The 22,562-nt window shown below is 37.3% G+C and overlaps 1 pseudogene; it reads left to right on the forward strand.

Annotated features, from left to right (window-relative positions):
* LOC143387018 (von Willebrand factor A domain-containing protein 5A-like) overlaps positions 1–9,518 on the forward strand; it is a 52,981-nt pseudogene extending 43,463 nt beyond the window's left edge.
* The last annotated feature ends 13,044 nt before the right edge of the window (positions 9,519–22,562 follow it).

Here is a 22,562-nt window from a genome sequence, read left to right on the forward strand (position 1 = left end):
ATGATTATTGCCCAAGTATTTAACTCATTAGCTAACTCATCAATTTGATCCATAGTATATTGGGTAATAATTTTATTGGGAGAAATTCCAAACACTCCCTTTGCTGCTTTTATTCCTTTGAGTATCAATTGTCCTACAGCCTCAGGATACCTAGTAAGAATAGTGTTAGGAGAATAAGATAAATGTATCCACAATAATGGACCTTCTTGCCAAAATATTCCTGTAGGAATATTTTTTGTTGGTATTACAATAAATAATAAAGGCAAACTTATATCCATTCTATCCAAATGCATATTTTCCATATATGTTTCAATGATTTTTAATGCCTTTCTTGCTTCAGGCGTTAACATGGGGGGTGAATTTGGATCTGATGGACCTTTTAGGGTATCAAATAAAGGTCCCAACTCTCCTGTTGGTATGCCTAGATAAGGCCTTATCCAATTTATGTCTCCTAATAACATTTGAAAATCGTTAAGTGATTTGAGTTGATCTACTAATATTTGAATTTTTGGTGGTCGGGCCATGGTTGAGGATAATAGAACTCCTAAATAATTAATTGGAAAATTTAATTGTACTTTATCTTTTACTATCTCTAGATCATAATTTTTTAATAAATTTGTAAGTGAGGCATAACATTCTAGCAATGTGTTTTTATCTTTATGTGCTAATAATACATCATCCATATAATGAAATATTTGTAGTTCAGGATTTTGATTTCTAAGTGGCTGGATTGCTTTGTTAACATAAATTTGACACATAGTTGGGCTGTTAGCCATCCCTCGAGGGAGTACTTTCCATTCATATCTCTGATGAGGACTTTCATGATTCAGTGCAGCGATAGTAAATGCAAAACGTGGACTATGCTCAGGATGAATTGGAATTGAAAAAAAAAAACAATCTTTAATATCTATAGCTAAAATATACCAGGTTTTTGGCAAAGCAGACATTGGGGAATCCCTGATTGAGCAGGTACCATAATAACTATCTCATTATTAATGGCTCTTAAATCTTGCAATAATCTCCATTTACCAGCTTTATTTTTAATGACAAAAATGGGAGTATTATGGTGAGATATGGAAGGTTGTATATGTCCCTCCGCTAATTGTTGTTTGACCAGGTCATGGCTGCTTGTATCTTTTCCTTAGTCAGGGGCCACTGAGGAACCCATAGTGGCCTTTCTGATTTCCAAGTAATTTTTATTATCCCAGTGACCCCTTCTGAAAACCCAATCCATGTCTTTTTATTCCTTGATCTATTTGAATTGGTGCTGCTATACCTTGTTTTTGTTCTCGTAATCTTTTTTCTTTCCTTAAAACTTGTCTAGCCCTAATAGTGGGTGCATTTGGATTGATGTTATTTGTTAATGTCAAATCTAATTGATCTAGGACAACTCATCCCCATAAATTTATAGGAAGATGATTCAATACATATGGCTGTATAGTTCCTTCACATTCTTCAGGATCCTTCTAATCTAATACCATTGCACTTCTATGGGGATTAGTCTCCACTCCCAGGCCTCGAAGTGTTTGAGTGGCTTGTTGTAATGGCCAACGTTTCGGCCATTCCTGACGAGATACGATGCTAAGGTCTGCATCTGTATCCAGTAGCCCATTAAATTCATGTCCTTGAATATTTAGTTTTAGCATGGGGCGAGTATCTAAATTTAAAGACAGCATAGCCCAATCTACACCTGTAGAGCCTAATCCCCTGGAACCTCTTTCTATAGTACTACTGGAAAATTTATCATGCCGGCTGGGTATTATTAATAGCTGTGCTATTCTATCTCCTGGTGAAATTACTGGTATACCCCTTGAAGAACTGGCTATAATTTTTATTTCACCTTCATAATCGGAATCAATTACCCCAGGACTTATCATAAGTCCTTTTAGAGTAGAAGAACTGTGTTCCAATAATAAGCCTACTGTTCCTTAGGGAAGAGACCCTTTTACCCCTGTGGGAATGATTTGAACTCCCATCTCTTGAGTTAGTACTGCTCTGGCGGAGGCTCAGATGTCCAATCCTGCACTTCCTCTGTGTATGATGAGAGATATAATGGACAATATGTCCTGGGCACTACCCTGATGGTGTTTCTGGGTTTCCTCCAGTGCCCATTATATTTGTGGTCATGGGGCCCAGAGCATTGGGCCCCCCTGTCCGATTTTTGGCAATGGAGCCAGATGCCTTTCTCCATGATATCGTGTGTAAACACCTGGTCCTTGTCCGTTTTTTGATAACGGAGTACCCTCTATCGTGGTTTGAGAATGGCATTCATTAGCCCAATGTCTCCCTCTATGGCATCGTGGGCAAATACCTCGTATTCTACTCCTTTGATACCTAGCTTTGTTAAACCCTCTTCTTATGGGGCAATTTCTTTTAAAATGTCCTGTTTGTTCACAATTACAACATGTTTTCGGCCTGGCATCTAAAGCCTGTTGCACTGCAGCTGCCAAGACTTGCCCTTGTTCATTAATGTCTCTACATAATTTAATATATGTGTTTAAATCTCCATGTTTCCATGGTCTAATGTCCTCCTTGCACCATCTGTTTGCTTGCTCAAAGGCTAGCTGTTTAATTAATGGCGTTGCTTGTTCTGTGTCCCCCAAAACTCTGGTAGCTGTTTGAATAAGCCTATCTACAAATTCAGCATGAGGTTTATTAGCTCATTGTATTATCTTAGAAATTGACCTTTGAAATTTCCATGTCCTTGTAAAGTCTTCCATGCCCCAATTGCATTGGCAGCAATTTGTAAATATATAGCAGGATCATATTCAATTTGTTGCCATTGACCCTCATAAGGTCCTTTTTCTAACAACACATCTAAATTTCTTTGAGGGTAACTGGCTGCTGCATTTTGCCTAGCTGTCTCCATGTAAAATTCCTCATTGACAACCTTCCATAACAAATATTGTCCTCCATTTAGCACAGATTTACACATGCTAGCCCAATCTGCTGGCATCATGTCCAAGTTGGTAATGGATTCGACCATGCTTACAGTGAAGGGTGCTTGGGGACCATAGGTTGTTACAGCCTCATTTAACTGCTTCACTGTTTTGAAATGTAAAGCACGGTAAATTCGCTGCCCTCCTGCCTGCTCAAATACAGGGCAAGCCAATCTTTGAGGTCCTGTCTCAGGATCCCATCTATCAACTATGGGGGTTGGGGGCCACCATAGGATATGTTGTCTCTATAGGTGGAGCAGTTAGTTGGACACTTATACCCTCTGATGATAAAGGTGTTAGTAGCAGCCTCCTGTTGTAACTTTTTCCCTGATAGTCCTTCCTCCTTTAAATTTTCTTCCTCTGTCTGACTAGCTTGAGAGACCTTCTCTTTTACTTGATCTAAAATGTCTTTTTCCATGATCTGAACCTTTAACAATTTACTTAACACTCTTTTGGTTTGTGTTTTACTAATTTCTAATCTACTATAAAGATAACGCAACCCAACAAGATAACACAAAACAAAACCGAAACAGAATGAAACAAAAATGAACAGAAAATCGTTGTATCAATTTTCCTATTTTCTTGAAATATATTTTCGTGGTCTATCTCTATCTCTTCCTCAGGGCCAAAAAACTTCAAACCTTGAGCCAATCATTTTTCCCAGTTTGCCTGAGAAAGTTCTAGGGATAGGCAGCTTGAAACAAAAACAAAATAAATCAAAACAAGAACACATTTTTTTTGAAATGGTCACCCATTCTCTCGCCTTCCCTCAGGGGCAAGCAATTTCACGTACCTCCGAGCTTCAGGCTTTCCTTGCCCGGGCCACCAATTGCCGCAGTCTGGCTGGGCACAAATCATGAGTCACTCTTAAGGAACAAACTTTATTTCTGAACTCCACCAGCACATTCCACACACACTCCCCACGAACGCTCCCGAACGCCATGGGGCTCCTCCAGCAACCACCAACTGGAAATCCCTCCTCCGGCACTTCCCCAACCACTACAAACCCTTCAGGAATCCCTGCGAGAGCTCAACTGGAACTCAACAGGAACTCCGCGAGAACTTAAAAGTCATTATCTTAATGGCTCGCTGGAGTCACCTCTCAACCACTACTTCTGGCAAAAATGCCATGCGTCATCCCGACTCGGCTGCGGCCCTCAACAATCAAAACCAATGCAACATTATATATCTAGATGTCTGGATTATGAATACATAATTTTCTCAACTGGTCTTTATCAAATATTTTGTGGATGATACCTACTATATTCAGTAGACTGTTTGATTAGTAGAGTATCCCATGAATAAAAGATTAAACTGAAACAGGTTCCAGATCATGTTGAATCCGGGCTTCTAAGGATTTAATTCTACCATTCTAGATTCAGTTTGTAAAAATACAATAATGCTACATGATTCCATATCCTCTTGTATTCTCAGAACTATAAAAGTGGAGTTAATATAAACGAACCATTCTCATTTCATTTCCATCTCAATAATGATGTTTTAATTCCAGTCTCAATTTTCATTCACACATAAAAATAAAATCAGATATAGCTGTAACAGTTTGTCAACTCAGGGTGATCTGCTCTGTTCTCCCTCATCCCATGGTTTATGTGAAGCTATTTGAATTCAACATGAACCCAAGAACGTTCTTCTCTTTGGGAGAATATCAGTGTGTCCTTTCTACCAAATCACATGAAATTTCATTGGTGTGTATATTGCTTATAAATACTCTTGTAATTTATTAACTTCAAAATTATGCATATGAGCATCAATCTTTCAAAACTGTAATTAAAGATTTAAACAATGACCTTTGTGATAAGATTACCATTGGTTTGATATGAAGAAGGTATGCCTCTGCAGATAAATATATCTGCTTCTTTTGGCAAATGCTGGAAAATGTTCATTTAATGTGTCTTATTCATTTGCTAAGCTACCAGGAAAATAGCTTCCAGGGACACTGTTAAAAACGTTGATTATTCTTCCCTTACTTTTTGTATATGTTTATGCCTCACTTGCCAAAGCCCTTTACAAGCTAATATTGTATAAGAATCAAACACAGAAATTTAGATTTGAGATTTTGAGTTCACTATAATTGTTTTGTGGTGGCTTTAAGATTCTTGCCCTTTTTTTTCCTCACAGGATTTTTATCCCTTTTGTTTAGGTAGTTTAGTGGGAGATCCTTCTGTCATGGTGATTCTCTATTCAGATATTCCTGAAGATGAGGCATTCTATGACCTATGGAGAATTTGTCTTCCTTATGGACTGCTCAGGAAGTATGCAGTGTCCCATGAATAACCAGGATGGGTCTCAGTCACACATAGAGGCAGCCCAGGTAAATCCAGTTCCTTTTCCTGAGTCAGGTAGTCAAGTAAGGATGAATCTGAGGCATTAAAGTGGGGTGCATTTGGAGGTGTAGGGCTATTCTTCATCTGACCAGCAGCAGGCATGACCACTATGAGGTCTTGGAAGGTAATGTGGCATGAAGTCAGGGTGACAGGCTGCAGTCCTAAGAGTTGGCTCGGCAGGGTCTGAGAAGGTCTCTCACTCTCTCCTCATCCTCTCTCCTCTTCAGGAAACACTGATTCTGCTTTGCCTATAGGATGCTATTTTAACATCTATCAATTTGAATCTTCCTATGAAATTTCTCTCCATAAGTTTCTGAAAAGACCAGAAAATTAATCCTTTAAAGGAAGGGATTAGATTTTTAAAGATATTACTGAAGAATTGTTCTAGGCTTTGGGGATTTCAGGTGGGATTACTATTTGACTTGGATTTCTCAGCTGTGTGCAATGCCCAACTGCTGTTCTATACCTGGGTGTATTTGTTTCTCTCAAGAAGAGTGTGAAGTATACTCAGAAAACAATGGAGGAGGAGGTGAAGAGAGTTAAGATCATGAGCAAGGATCTAGGAGGTACTGAAATCTTGGCTCCACTTCAGAACATTTACAGAAAGCCCTCCATCCCTGGTCACCCCCTGCAGGTAGGAATTGGAACAGACTTAACAGAAGGACACAGAGAAAATGAAAAAATCAGTCCCTGAGCTTCACTGCAGGAGTTTTAAAATGTGGTGTATAATTGGAAGGCTCTATCTTGTAATACTAAACTCAGTCTGTATTGCCTTTGTGGAGTTCCCAAAAAGCCTGGATGTAGTCAGTGTGTGGAGGAGCTGAAAATCCCGTGTTACTAACAGACCTGAGAGGACGCTGTGCAGTGCCACTGGTGTGCATGTCTGTTTGAAGAGCGCTGGAGTCTCTGGAATGAAGCAAGTAGGGCTTTCAAGGGCAAATTCTGATATCTTACAATGAAATTAAAGTTTAATGTGTGTTTTCTTACTTCATACAGCTTTTTGTCTTCCTAGATGGAGAAGTTGCTGAAACATTTGGTGTAATTTAAAAAGTTCAGTTTAACCACGAGAAAAACAGGTACAATCCGAATGTGATTTCTGCTGGGGTGACCAGACCCCAGTGCTGCCACTTGCAACCTAGAGTCTCATAATACCAGTGTTTCCATCAGGAATTGTCCTCAACACAAAATATGTATTGTATAAATTTTTGCTATTATTATAATTATTGTCTTATTTTCATCCACACAGAACATTTTAGTGATTTCTAGGCAGAGATTTATGATCAAAAAAAAGTTTCAGTTTTGATTTCATACATGCAAATAATGTAAAACTATGCATGTAAGCACTCTAAATAGCATAGGGGACAGTTGAAAGATCATGTTGGAAAAGCAGCAGTGAGGGCATCAAGATGCTGGCAGAATTTGGTCTTCAGAGAGAATGATAACAAATTAATTGCATTCATCCTTATGTGATGTCACTAGATTTGAGGATGATGACTCACACTAACCCAAATGAAAAAGGATTTGTTATATAAAACTATAATATTATATAAATCTATAACATTATTTAATCCATAATATTAATTCACAATAGAAACTATTTTTTTCCTGCTGTTTATATGCTTATATTAGTATTACCAAGGCATTATCTGTTCATAGATATATTTATTTGGGAAATCAACAGGTTAAGTATGTTTTGGGGCACACAAAGTAGGACACAGTAAGATCTTTCCAACTGAAGATCAGAAGGCCATATATTAAGAATGGCCTTTCTGGGCAGATCCAGTGCCCTAATAGCACCAGGAAGGTACACAAAGAGAGTTCCTCTATTTTCTTTCATTTTAGAGTAATGTTCTGCTCAGTGTAATGCTTAGTGCCATGTTGACCATTTGGTAGGGATATGGATGTGGATAGATTTGTTAAGTTTTCAGGTCCCCAGTTTTTTATCTGGGAAATGGAAGAGAAACCTGTTGCTGAAGAGACTCAGCATGATTAAATTCTACAATTAATTTCAGGTTATTTGAAAGTTCCCTAAATATACAACATGTTCAGTGAATGGCTTCTATTACAGTTCTCATCAGGGAAGTAGATTAACTTATCCTGTAGTTGTCACCATTCCTTGTTAATTGCGTAAGTCCACTCTTGAGTGCCCATGTCTAACCCCATTTATTTATAATTGCAGATGTTTCTCACTTGGTATTGCAGAAGGTATCTCTACCAGCTTAATAAAAAGCATTGCCCAGGTGACAGGGGGCACTTCAGAGTTCATCACAGGTAAGGCCAGGATGCAGTTCAAGCTGAGAGGCCAGCCCTGTGTCCAGAGTTGGGCAGTCCAAACCAAGTACACAGCAGAGTGGGGGACACTGCTGCAAGGGCAGGAGCCCAACTTGCTTCCAGTGTGCGTTTTCCCAAAGGCCTGGGCTTTGTCCTTAGTAGGGCTACGTGTGGTCTCATACAAATGTGACCACTGTACATCTAGAATATGGCCCAATTAGTTGGAAAACAAGAAATAAGAATCTGAGAGAGGTTGAGTCTTTTGTATTTGAGAACAAATTCAGAGAAACGAAGAGCTTTGGCTGTCATGTTTGAGACTCCAGACCTGTGCTTCAGGACCTTTTTTAGTGGTAAATTGATGGTAGTGGGGATTGAACTCAGGGTCTCTCAATCACTGAGCCACATCCCCAGCCCTATTTTGTATTTTATTTAGAGACAGGGTCTCGCTGAGTTCCTCTTCCCCTCACTCTTTACTGAGGCTGGCTTTGAACTCATGATCATCCTGCCTCAGCCTATTGAGCTCCTGGGATTACAGGTATGCACCACTGCACCCAGCTCTAAACTGTTCTTTGCCAGTTGCTGCTGTCTTCTTTAGTTCCATTGTCTGGATATCAACTTCTCCTAGCATATCTTCATTCACATTTATGCTATTAAATCTCTCAACCTTTGCTTTCTCATGTGTAAAGCAAAAGAGATAATACCCACATCTCAAGATAGCATTAAGAATTAGGCATAACATGTGTTATGTCACATAGCACCTGATACATAATAAACATTCAGTTAATTGTGGGTATCCTTTTCATCCTTATTTGTTTCTGCCTATTTGGTTCCCTTTCTTCCATCAGGCTCTTAGGTCCCTGAAGCACTCTCTACAGCTATATGCAGTATCTCTCTGAGTTGGAATTTGCCTCTTGGTGTGCCTGCTACCATGCTTTCCTCAGAACCAACAGCCATGTTTAAAGATCAGAGGTTAATCATAAATGCCTGATCATTGGTAAAATGCAGGTGAGGCAGATTAGCAACTGCCCTGACAATTTCAATAAAGTTGGTAGGTAGATTTACCTTTCAGCAAAACTGCAAATCCCAGGGAGAGCCAGCCCACCATCTTCCCCATCGTTTCAAGTCTCTGACTTCCTGGGCTATCTGATTACTACTTACAAATTTTAATGTGCTGAGCTGGGGAGGTGCCTCTGTTCCAATCATTTGTCTGGTCATGTCTGCCTTCCATCACTTCTCTTCTCTAATTTTTCAGCAGTTGAGTCTACAGGAAAAGTATGCCTCAAGTATTTGCTCCAGAACAAGAGTTTTAAGCATAAGCTGACATTTTCTCTACAACCCATGCCAGATGCCAGGTAAGAATTCAGTTTCCCTATTCTTTTCCCATATTTCTCATTTTTCTTTCCTTTCTTCTTTTTTTCTGTCATCCTTGCTGTTTGGATTCCTTTTATTGATTTTGGTTTAATTGTTTCCCTACATTTGCCTTTTTCTTTATAAAACATTCAGTCTTGTCTCTGTTCTTCTCTGACCTTTTCTTCCCTCTGCCATTCCTAACATTTGGAACCCAAAGTAACTGTGGGTGTTTTCTGTAATCTCAGAATGTTTTGCTTCATTTTTTCTTTTAGATTCTCCATTCATGTTTTGCTAAAAAGTCCTTGACCAGAGAAAAGACTTGGGGTTTAGTGATTACCCAGTTAACAATAAAGAAGTCGTGTTGAAGATCAGCATTGAATCTGGAGACATCAGCTCCTTTACAGAATTTATTGCTATAAACAAGGAGCTTAAGCAGCCAGTTCAGGGGCCCCTGGCTTACAGGCAGATTCCAAGGCCAATTCTGTTCCATGATGCCTCTAGGAGGCCAAGAATGTATTTTCCTGGTGAATTTATCCCATTCAGACTCCCACAGACTAAGTGTCCTGGATATCTGAGTATACTATTTAAAGGAAAAGCTTATGAAAGACCTTAAACTGTCTCATTTTCCTTGTGCCTCCACATCCAAGACTGTCTTGTGAATGTTAAACTTTTTTGTGTGTGTGCTAAGGAGCTAAAATATAGCCCATTGGAAGAGACATTTAATATGGAGGGATATTAGAATATAGAAAGTACATACAAGCATCAAAAATCAAACAGTTCTCAGGCATGTGGCACATTCCTATAATCCCAGTGGCTCAGGAGGCTGAGACAAGAGGATCTTGAGTTCAAAGTCAACCTCAGCAAAAGTAAGGAGCTAAGCAACTCAGTGAGACCCTGTCTCTAAATGAAATACAAAATAGGGATGGAGATGTGGCTCAGTGATTGAGAGACACTGAGTTCAATCCCAAGTATCATCTCCAAAAAAAAAAATCAGTTTAAATCTGACACTGACTTATCAATGAGATGGTAAATCCCACAAATGGCTGATGTTTGTAATGACCTGATACTGGAAGTGATAGAAGAGATGACTCAAGGAAAAGAGAAAGAGCCCCTAAAGTGAGTTGGAAAGTGGAATGCCCGGGGAGAAGTAGAAACATTTGTGTAGAAGAGCGTCCAGGATCTCAATTGATATAGTGGAACCAAACTACTAAAAAGAACCATAGTGTATGTGAATCTTTTTAGCGGTACTCAGCAGATTTGGCAAAAGAATGGAGCAAGTAGAAAATTGGGCTAATTTCAATGTTGGGAGTTTGCCAGACAGGTGTGATGAAAGCAAATTAACAATATGGAGTTGGAAATATCAGTAATGGAGTGGTAACTGTTGAACTTGCGATTTAGATTGCATACAGAATAAAGATGGAAGGAAGTCGATATATGAAAAAAAATGAAGAAATCAAGACTTATATGTTTTAGATGAGGTCAAAGTTCAGGTAAAATAGGAATTTCTAGGTAAGGAACTGGATAAAAATAAATACTTTTAAAGGTAAGATTTTTTTCAGTTTATTTTTTTTATAAATGGCACAATTCTGCATGATAAAAGGCTTATCATGACAGGGAGTGTAAAACTGAAGGGGAAAATAGAGGCAAAATCATTAAATTTGAGGATGTTAAGAAGCTTGGCATTAGGAAGCTGGGTAGGCTGTCTCCATGGGTATTCTGAAAACCCTCAAGATGATGGCAGACTTTGGAATGAAGCAGAAGTCTATGATCTGGATATCAGAAGCCTCAGAGGATGACTGACTGTGATAAAGTGGTTTTTGGGTGGTGAAAGTAGTGAGGAAACCTAGAAGGTACCCAGGTGAAAGTAGAAGAGTAAACATTGGGGGCTACAGTAGTTTTTAGACTCACCTTTTAAATTTGAGTATTTAGAGTGCAGACATTGAGTAACAACCATCTGAGAGAGATAAAGGGAGAACAATTTAAAGAGGATTTGTGAGTTAAGACTTAGTTGGAAGAGGTCCCTTGTACTGATAATAAACATACAGGAAAGATTGCTTATCATGTGTTAGGAGTTTTAGGGGATACAATAGAAAGCAGAAAGAGCTCTGAGAGTGTGAGTTTGTGCCAGGGTAGGTTCACAGGAGAAGAATAGCACAGGAAGGGTGGAGACTGCATAATACCAGTTACATGACATAAATGGGAAGAAATGTGTCTCACATTACCAGACTTCATTACCTTTGCCTATTGCAGAGGGCAGGGGGTACCTAGACTCAGTGTGAGTTTGGTGTTTTCAAGATATTTCATGGAAATCAGAATGATTCATTTCTTATTCAATGCCTCTGTCTGCCTGTTATGAATTAATATCCCTTCCTTCCACCAATGGGACAAACTTATAAAGTTACCATAAAGGTGAGATAGACCTTAGCTCACTTTTCTATGGGGACTGAAGTGCTAATCTTCTTTTTAATTGTTGATGGACATTTGTTTTATTTATTTTATTTTTATGTGGTGCTAAAACTTGAACCCAGTACCTCACACATGCTAGGCACTGAGCTACAAACCCAGCTCTGAAGTACTAATATCTGATGCTCTAGTTTCTTGTAGCTTTCACTACCTAGGAGGTAATTTTTTGAAATATAAGGGATAAAATTTGTCTAGACTCTAAATTTGCCAAGGATAGCTTAGCTTCATTAGTTGACAATATAGGACCCTGAAACCTCCTACTAATGGAGTCTGGAGTGACCTGTGGTTAAATAAAATCTTTTGCTATCATTGCCAATACAGGTTGCCTGCAGTTAGAACCTGGCCCCTGCATAACTCTGCTGTCTTTCTGTTTGTGTCCCTGCTTCACTGGTTATCCTTTTACAAATTGGGTTTGAAGGTAGATATGGGTGGTGTCTGATAGCTTTCTCAGTGGAGCCACTTGGTCTGGAATAGTCTTCTTCCAAATTCAAGAACTAAAATCATACTTTACTATAACAACTAAATTTTGCTTTTATAGAATAAATGATACCTTATATTCTCTTCCAAAATTACAATCTCAAGTAATCAATTTAGTTTCAGTATTTTTTTAAAACAGGGATATCTTTGATACCCCAGTTGCTCAAGTAGAAGATAATGCTCTTACTCTTAAGAGCTCTTAAAAGAAGATGCAAGTTGTTCATCAAATACATGATACTTTTTTCTTTGATTTATTTAACTGGTTCAACATTGACTCCTGGAAATGTGTGTTTTGGGATTTTTTTAGTCTCTTCTTTTTATTGTAAAAAGAAGGAAATTAGTCTTGAGAAAGAAGGAAATCTCTCCTTATGCAACAAGATGGATAAATCTGGAGGATATTGTGGTAAGTGGAATAAGCTGAATGCAGAAAGACAGACACTACAGGATAATACCAGTTACATGATGAATTGAAAATAGTCAAATTTACAGAAGCAGAGAATGGATTGGCGATGGCCACGGTGTTAAACAAGTGGAAAACAAGGAGATATTAGTCAAAGGGCCCAAAATTTCAGTTACTAATAAAATGAATAAGTCTAGCACAGGGCTGTTAGCTGATAAAACTGCACTTTATACTTAAAATATATTAAAAGGGAGGATATTGTGTGTGTTCTTTTCATAAATAGTAATAAAGAAGGCAAAGGAAGCTTTTGGAGGCAGTGGATAGGTTTATGGTACAGATTGTGGTGATGTCTACATGGTGTATACTTATCTCAGAACTCATCTAAAAATATTAAATATATACAGCCATTTTTATCTCAACCTTACCCCAGTAAAGTTTTCAATAATATTTTAAAATAAAAATAATCACTTTCAATGAGATAGAAAAAAGAACAGTCACTCTAGCAGCTATGGTGGATCAGCATGCAACTACTAGTGCACAGAGTTTGGAAAATGTAAAATTTTGTTTCCTAGACTCTCTTGCAGTTAGGTCTTGATGTGATTGAAGTTTTGCCCAACAGTTGCACTTTAGTAAGAGTCACATGTGGCAAGAGGCAGGGCATTTGGGTATCATGTTTGCTATTGTAGACTGTGCCAGAGTTTGTTAGTTCTAGAGCAGCCAGCCATAGCAGTGGCTTCACAGTTCAGTAGGAAGCTTCCCGATCCAGCAGCTTTTTGAGTAGCTCAGGTCTTCAGATTTGGGTGCATTCCTGAAGTCTGTTAGACTTGTTTTCTTTTGCTAGCTATCTTCTTTCCTTCATTTAATAATCTTTATTAAATCTTTCTTTTTGTAAACTTTCTGATATAAACCTACCTAGCAAGGTATCAGATAGGGACCAGTCTTTTAAGCAAACTACAAGATCTAGTGTACATGACACAAGCCAATCAAGATTTGGGAAGAGTAAAGCTTTAAATAAGCAAAAAAATATAGAACACGCAGTACAGTAAAACATATCTGTAAAGGAAGTGATTATTTAAGACAAATGGAGGGATGGATAGATGAATGATAGATAGATGATAGAATCCCTCTATGTAACAGTGATTCTCCTCATGTTTTGAATAGAGACCTTGCTACTCTGCCACCGAGGCTTATTTTAAAATGGACATATTTTCTTTTCCTTTTTTCCCATTCCTCCTCCCTAAGCTGGGGTTGAGAGGTGTAACAGGATTAGGTTTTTTACTATCCTGGGGCAAGGTATCTGTCTTTGAGCACACACACACCCCAGAAACTAAGTAATTCATCATCATCAGAGATGACACCAGAAGATCTAAGAAATGGCTATCCCAAATTAGCAAGTGAACTTTAACCCAAAATCAGGGCATACCCGGGACCCATGTCAGAGTACACCTGTAATTTAGCTTTTGAATCCTTAAAAAAAACAAAAAACAAAAAAAACTGTCAGTCAGGTGCTGTGGTATATGCCTGCAATCCTAGTGGCTCAGGAGGCTAAGCTAGGAGGATCATGAATTCAAAGCCATCCTCAGAAATTTAGTGAGAACCTGTCTCTAATTAAAATATAAAAAAGGTCTGAGGATATGGCTCTGTGATTAAGTGCCCCTGAATCCAATCCATGGTACAAAAAAAAGCAAAACAAAACAAGAAAACCTCTGTTCTCCCTAATGGGCAGTACTAGTCTTTGGGATGGGAACCCCCTGTGCTTCTTTCTCCTTTGCTAGCAAAGCAATAAAACTCCCCCCCCCCCACTTTTTCTCAAAACCCTGTTTTCATCAATGGACTGGTATTGGGGACAAAGATCAAAATTATGGTAACATTACTATTAAGATAGAAGTGGGGATCTCTTACTACTCTATTTTATCCATATTAATTCAAGAACTGGGCCATTAGTCTGGCTTGCTGTGGTTACCTGACTCATATCCCAGCATATCATAGAGTTTTATACAGGAAAGAGGATCAGAGAGAAGCATGGGAAATTGTGTAGGAATTAGTGATGACTCAGATACCAAATCACTCAAGACATTTTCTGGGGGATTCATGTCCCTGATATTACTTTCATTTCTCCAATAAAATTGTAGATATTGTATATATAAATACATAATTCATTTAATATTATATAATATTAAAATTTAAATATCTATAAATATTAAATATATATACATATATATGGGGGGAGTATTTGTCCTTTTTTTTTTTATTTTAACTCTTCTGTTTGGTGGATCATATCTCTTTCACCAAAACTATTTAATTTTCAGGAAGCCCAGACATTTTTCAACCAAGAAAAAAATATATATAAAATGAAAATAAAAAGGGAAAGAGGGAGAAAGAAAGGAGGAGATAAAAATAAATATGTCCTCCATTAAATAGCCACATCCTACCTCCTTCCATTCAGGATCAATAATGCCCAGACTTAGCCTGGCTATTTATATTCTGAATTTTTTGAATGATTAGTTGAGAAGCCAATTGTTGCTGGAATATGTCTGTGATTTACTTGAAAACATAAAGGAGAATAAGGAATTAAAGTGATAGACTGACCTCTGAAAAAAGAACAATGCAAGTCTATTGCAAATTTACCCACTAGTTATATCAAGACAAGAGAGCGCTCTTGAGAAATATGTGTTGAATGTTCTAGTGGGGTTTAGCCTCATGGAACAGACTGTGAGCTAACACATTTTCTCCCCCCTACCCCTTTTTCCCCATCTATTCCCCATAATTTGGTCATGGAAACACTAATGATTTTAAGGATATACAGAACACTTATCCAAATCCCTAAAATGAATGGATTAATAATAATACACGGAGAGAGGATCAGAGAGAAGCATTAATTGTTCTCTCACGGGGTCAGCTGCAGTTGTGCTAGGAAGCCATGGTGATATTGTGGAAACTGAGCTAATCTTGGGAATGCCTGGGCTCTTCTGTTGTTTAACTTTAGGAAAGGGCTCTAAGTTTCAGTGTTTGTATTTGTAAAATTGGGTTAAGACAAACCATCTTACACATTTTTTTGGTCATCAATCCAAGCAAAATGAAAATGCATTGGAAAACTACAACAACAACAAATGTGAGGTGAAATTACTTATGAATGAGTGTTTCAAAATTAAATTAATGATGAATTTGTTTTTCTTTAATGCAAAGGAGAAGTCATACTGTTTTTGATTTGAGATACAGCTTTATCATTAACCAACTTAGTTACCTCAGTCTTTGACTAAACACTGAGAGACTAAGTCGTATACCTTAAAATAGTGGGGAGACATGACCTGTCTAATAAATTTATGGTACTAAGTGAAAGATATTGCATTTACAGAACCCACAAGACAATGCCAGAACATAGCAAATGAACAATAAGCATTAGCTATTATTTAAACTGTTGTCTAGCTAGGCTCAGTGGTTCATGCCTGTAATCTCAGTGGCTTGGAGGCTGAGGCAGGAGGATTTTTGCACTTCAGGCAGCTTTATTAACGTTTCTGAGTTTCCGTTTCTTTTCTGTGGATTTGAATAGTAATAGTAATGGTAACTTATTCTTAAAAATACATTTTAAAAATAAATCACAGTTTTAAAAGGTTGATCCAATTCTTGGAACATAAAAGCATTCATTATATGTTGTGTGTGTGTGTGTGTGTGTGTGTGTGTGTGTGTGTGTGTGTGTTCTATTATTATTTCCATTATCATTACATATGTATTCAAATATTATTACTATTATATATATATATATATATATATATATATATATATATATATATATATTCAATTATTATTACTACTATTATCATTACTAAGTAAATAATGAGAAGAGGAACCTGTAGGAGTTCTGTGTTTGGGATTGAGGTCTCTGATAGCTTCATGGCTGTGGCATGCTTGGTGGCTAGGAAGTTTCTGTGCAAAGACACAGAATGCCTGGCTGCTGGGAAACCTTCTGTGCAAAGACAGAGGATGTCTGGCTACTGTAGCAATGTTCTTCATGAGGAGGCTCTGTGTTAGTCTTATCAGCCTCAACTTTGACCTCAAGCATACAACTCCTGGGAATAAAGGAACTCTCTTGTTAGATAACTACAATGTATCACTGAGCCTAAACCTGCCCATATAACAGTAACTTTATACAATGAACTTTCTTGAGAGCTACACAAAGCTCCTAATACATTGCAACTTAGTGTATAACTGAGGAATAAGCTGCATAATGTTGCTGAGTCTGTAACCTACCTATTAATACAATGAACACTATGTACTAATGATGCCAATGACCTAAAGTAACCTATTGATATAAATAAGGCTTGGCAGCTTAACCTCTCTGCCATTCTGCCATGTTTCTTTCCTGCCTCTGCATCTTGTCTCTGCGTCCCTTTTCATTTTATTATGGGAACCTACATCTCCCAGGCACCATACTACCCTCGACTTCTTTAACCTTCCTGATTAGCAGTGTTCTTTGCTTTTATTCTACATGAGTCACCATATTTCCCACTTCATCAGTAACATGAATTTGATACTTTCTTTGCTGCTGCTATATTTTGCTAATATTTTCAAGTTGCTAAAGTCCATGTAGAATAGATTAAAGAGATGGAAAGAGCTAGAGCAGTTTCTTGCGATAGAATTGTGCATCTCAGCATTATCAAATCTAGAGGAATATAATCTGAAGAGGATGTGATCTGAGTCCACTCAATAGTGTTAACAAGACATTTACTTGAAAATAATTAGAAAATACCAGCATTAATGGAAGATGCTTAAAGAACTATGTTTCAGAGGTATAAAACAAAGAAAGATTTTTTTCTTAGGATTTAGAGGATTTTTTTTTTGAGAGAGAGAGAGAGAATTTTTCAATATTTATTTTTTAGTTCTCAGCAGACACAACATCCTTATTTTATTTTATTTTATTTTATTTTTTATGTGGTGCAGAGAATGGAACCCAGTGCCCCGTGCATGGCCGCGAGCATGCTACTGCTTGAGCCACACCCCAGCCCAAGAGGATTTTTAAAAGAATTTTTATTGATACATTATAATTACACATAGTGAGATTTATTAGTCATAATTTAACATTAAAATTACATGGTTTTATCAGTGTCATTTGCCAATATCTTCTCTTTCTCTCCCCTCCTGACTTCCTTGATGTACTTGTTATACTCAACTCATATCCCTTCTACTATTATAATTATGGCAATTTAATTAGTATTATTTTAATTAATGGATTATTATTATATAACTTATTTTAATTAATGGATTATTATTATATAACTTGTATATATATAATCTAATCATACAAATATGATTCATATATACATTTAAGAAATAAAACATTTTTTTTTTATTGTTGGTTGTTCAAAACATTACATAGTTCTTGATATATCATATTTCACACTTTGATTCAAGTGGGTTATGAACTCCCATTTTTACCCCGTATACAAATTGCAGAATCACATCAGTTACACTTCCATTGATTTATATATTGCCATACTAGTGTCTGTTGTATTCTGCTGCCTTTCCTATCCTTTACTATCCCCCTCCCCTCCCCTCCCCTCCCCTCTTCTCTCTCTACCCCCTCTACTGCAGTTCATATCTCCCCCTTGTATTATTTTTCCCTTTCCCCTCGCTACCTCTTGTATGTAATTTTGTATAACCCTGAGGGTCTCCTTCCATTTCCATGCAATTTCCCTTCTCCCTCCCTTTCCCTCCCACCTCTCATCCCTGTTTAATGTTAATCTTCTTCTCATGCTCTTCGTCCCTACTCTGTTCTTAGTTACTCTCCTTATATTAAAGAAGACATTTGGCATTTGTTTTTTAGGGATTGGCTGGCTTCACTTAGCATAATCTGCTCTAATGCCATCCATTTCCCTCCAAATTCTATGATTTTGTCATTTCTTAATGCAGAGTAGTACTCCATTGTGTATAAATGCCACATTTTTTTTTATCCATTCGTCTATTGAAGGGCATCTAGGTTGGTTCCACAGTCTTTCTATTGTGAATTGTGCTGCTATGAACATCGATGTAGCAGTGTCCCTGTAGCATGCTCTATTTAGGTCTTTAGGGAATAGACCGAGAAGGGGAATAGCTGGGTCAAATGGTGGTTCCATTCCCAGCTTTCCAAGAAATCTCCATACTGCTTTTCAGATTGGCTGCACCAATTTGCAGTCCCACCAACAATGAACAAGTGTACCCTTTTCCCCACATCCTCGCCAGCACTTGTTGTTGTTTGACTTCATAATGGCTGCCAATCTTACTGGAGTGAGATGGTATCTTAGGGTGGTTTTGATTTGCATTTCTCTGACTGCTAGGGATGGTGAGCATTTTTTCATGTACTTGTTGATTGATTGTATGTCCTCCTCTGAGAAGTGTCTGTTCATGTCTTTGGCCCATTTGTTGATTGGGTTATTTGTTATCTTGTTGTCTAATTTTTTGAGTTCTTTGTATACTCTGGATATTAGGGCTCTATCTGAAGTGTGAGGAGTAAAGATTTGTTCCCAGGATGTAGGCTCCCTATTTACCTCTCTTATTGTTTCTTTTGCTGAGAAAAAACTTTTTAGTTTGAGTAAGTCCCATTTGTTGATTCTAGTTATTAACTGTTGTGCTATGGGTGTCCTATTGAGGAATTTGGAGCCTGACCCCACAGTATGTAGATCGTAGCCAACTTTTTCTTCTGTCAGACGCCGTGTCTCTGATTTGATATCAAGCTCCTTGTTCCATTTTGAGTTAACTTTTGTGCATGGCGAGAGAAAGGGATTCAGTTTCATTTTGTTGCATATGGATTTCCAGTTTTCCCAGCACCATTTGTTGAAGATGCTATCCTTCCTCCATTGCATGCTTTTAGCCGCTTTATCAAATATAAGATAGTTGTAGTTTTGTGGATTGGTTTCTGTGTCCTCTATTCTGTACCATTGGTCCACCCGCCTGTTTTGGTACCAATACCATGCTGTTTTTGTTACTCTTGCTCTGTAGTATAGTTTGAAGTCTGGTATTGCTATACCGCCTGATTCACCCTTCCTGCTTAGCATTGTTTTTGCTATTCTGGGTCTTTTATTTTTCCATATGAATTTCATGATTGCTTTCTCTATTTCTATAAGAAATGCCATTGGGATTTTTTGATTGGCATTGCATTAAACCTATAGAGAACTTTTGGTAATATCGTCATTGTGATGATGTTAGTTCTGCCTATCCATGAACAGGGTATATTTTTCCATCTTCTAAGATCTTCTTCTATTTCTCTCTTTAGGGTTCTGTAGTTTTCATTGTATAAGTCTTTCACCTCTTTTGTTAGGTTGATTCCTAAGTATTTTATTTTTTGGGGGGATATTGTGAATGGAGTGGTTGTCCTCATTTCCATTTCAGAGGATTTGTCACTGATATACAGGAATGCCTTTGATTTATACGTGTTGATTTTATATCCTGCCACTTTGCTGAATTCATTTATTAGCTCTAATAGTTTCTTTGTAGACTCTTTTGGGTCTGCTAGGTATAGAATCATGTCAACCAGAAATAGTGATAATTTAAGTTCTTCTTTTCCTATTTTTATGCCTTTAATTTCTTTCGTCTGTCTAATTGCTCTGGCCAGTGTTTCGAGAACTATGTTGAACAGAAGTGGTGAGAGAGGGCATCCCTGTCTTGTTCCAGATTTTAGAGGGAATGCCTTCAATTTTTCTCCATTCAGAATGATGCTAGCCTGAGGCTTAGCATAGATTGCTTTTACAATGTTGAGGTAAGTTCCTGTTATCCCTAGTTTTTCTAGCGTTTTGAACATAAAGGGATGCTGTACTTTGTTGAATGCTTTTTCTGCATCTATCGAGATGATCATATGGTTCTTATTTTTAAGTCTATTGATGTGGTGAATAACATTAATTGATTTCCGTATATTGAACCAGCCTTGCATCCCAGGGATGAATCCTACTTGATCATGGTGCACAGTTTTTTTGATATGTTTTTGAATCCGATTTGCCAGAATTTTATTGAGGATTTTTGCATCTAGGTTCATTAGAGATATTGGTCTGTAGTTTTCTTTCTTTGAAGTGTCTTTGTCTGGTTTAGGAATCAGGGTGATATTGGCCTCGTAGAATGAATTTGGAAGTTCTCCCTCTTTTTCTATTTCCTGAAATAGCTTGAAAAGTATTGGTATTAGTTCCTCTTTAAAGGTTTTGTAAAACTCTGCTGTATACCCATCTGGTCCTGGGCTTTGCTTAGTTGGTAGTCTTTTGATGGTTTCTTCTATTTCCTCAATTGATATTAGTCTGTTTAGGTTGTCTATATCCTCCTGCCTTAATCTGGGCAGGTCATATGACTTAAGAAATTTATCGATGCCTTCACTATCTTCTATTTTATTGGAGTATAAGGATTCAAAATAGTTTCTGATTATCTTCTGTATTTCTGAAGTGTCTGTTGTGATATTGCCTTTTTCATCCCGTATGCTAGTAATTTGATTTTTCTCTCTTCTTCTCTTCGTTAGCATGGCTAAGGGTCTGTCGATTTTATTTATTTTTTCAAAGAACCAACTTTTAGTTTTGTCAATCTTTTCAATTGTTTCTTTTGTTTCGATTTCATTAATTTCAGCTCTGATTTTAATAATTTCTTGCCTTCTACTTCTTTTGCTGTTGTTTTGCTCTTCTTTTTCTAGGATTTTGAGATGGAGTATGAGATCATTTATTTGTTGGTTTTTTCTTTTTTTAAGGAATGAACTCCAAGCAATGAATTTTCCTCTTAGAACTGCTTTTAATGTGTCCCATAGATTCCGATATGTTGTGTCTGTGCTTTCATTTATCTCTAAGAATTTTTTAATTTCCTCCTTGATGTCTTCTATAACCCATTGATCATTTAGTAACCACTTGTTCATTCTCCAAGTGATGCATGTTTTTTCCTTCCTTCTTTTATCGTTGATTTTCAGTTTCATTCCATTATGATCAGATAAGATGCATGGTATTATCTCCACACCTTTATATTGTCTAAGAGTTGCCCTGTGACATAATATATGATCTATTTTTGAGAAGGATCCATGTGCTGCTGAGAAAAAAGTGTAACTGCTTGATGTTGGGTGGTATATTCTATATATATCAATTAAGTCTAGGTTATTAATTGTGTTATTGAGTTCTATAGTTTCCTTATTCAACTTTTGTTTGGAAGATCTTTCTAGTGGTGAGAGAGGTGTGTTGAAGTCTCCCATGATTATTGTATGTTGGTCTACTAGACTCTTAAACTTGAGAAGAGTTTGTTTGATGAACATAGCTGCACCATTGTTTGGGGCATATATATTTATGATAGTTATGTCTTGTTGGTGTATGGTTCCCTTGAGCAGTATGTAGTGTCCCTCTTTATCCCTTTTGATTAACTTTGGCTTGAAATCTATTTTATTTGATATGAGTATGGACACTCCTGCTTGTTTCCGAAGTCCATATGAGTGATATGATTTTTCCCAACCTTTCACCTTCAGTCTATGTATGTCTTTTCCTATCAAATGCGTCTCCTGTAGGCAGCATATTGTTGGGTCTTGTTTTGTGATCCATTCTACTAGCCTGTGTCTCTTGATTGGTGAGTTTAAGCCATTAACATTTAGGGTTATTATTGAGATATGGGTTGTTCTTCCAGCCATATTTGTTTATTTATGTTACTAAACATGGTTTGTTTTCCTTTTTGATTGTTTTTCCCCCCCCTTTACTGTCCTACCTCCCACTGTTGGTTTTCATTATTATTTTCCATTTCCTCTTCCTGTAATGTTTTGCCGAGGATGTTTTGAAGACATGGTTTTCTAGCTGCAAATTCTTTTAACTTTTGTTTATCGTGGAAGGTTTTAATTTCATCTTTCATCCTGAAGCTTAATTTCGCTGGATACATGATTCTTGGTTGGAACCCATTTTCTTTCAGTTTTTGAAATATGTTATTCCAGGATCTTCTAGCTTTCAGAGTCTGTGTTGAAAGATCAGCTGTTATCCTGATTGGTTTACCCCTAAATATAATCTGCTTCCTTTCTCTTGAGCTTTTAAAATTCTCTCCTTATTCTGTATGTTGGGCATCTTCATTATAATGTGTCTAGGTGTGGATCTCTTATGATTTTGCACATTCGGCGTCCTGTATGCTTCTAGGATTTGGGATTCTGTCTCATTCTTCAAGTCTGGGAAGTTTTCTCATATTATTTCATTGAATAGGTGGCTCATTCCTTTGGTTTGGACCTCTATATCTTCCTGTATCCCAATGACTCTTAAGTTTGGTCTCTTTATATTATCCCATATTTCTTGGATGTTCTGCTCATGGTTTCTTAACAGTTTTGCTGAGCTGTCTATGTTCTTTTCAAGTTGAAATACT

This window comes from Callospermophilus lateralis, chromosome 2 (assembly GCF_048772815.1).
Source record: "Callospermophilus lateralis isolate mCalLat2 chromosome 2, mCalLat2.hap1, whole genome shotgun sequence".
In the NCBI taxonomy this organism is placed as follows: Eukaryota; Metazoa; Chordata; class Mammalia; order Rodentia; family Sciuridae; genus Callospermophilus; species Callospermophilus lateralis.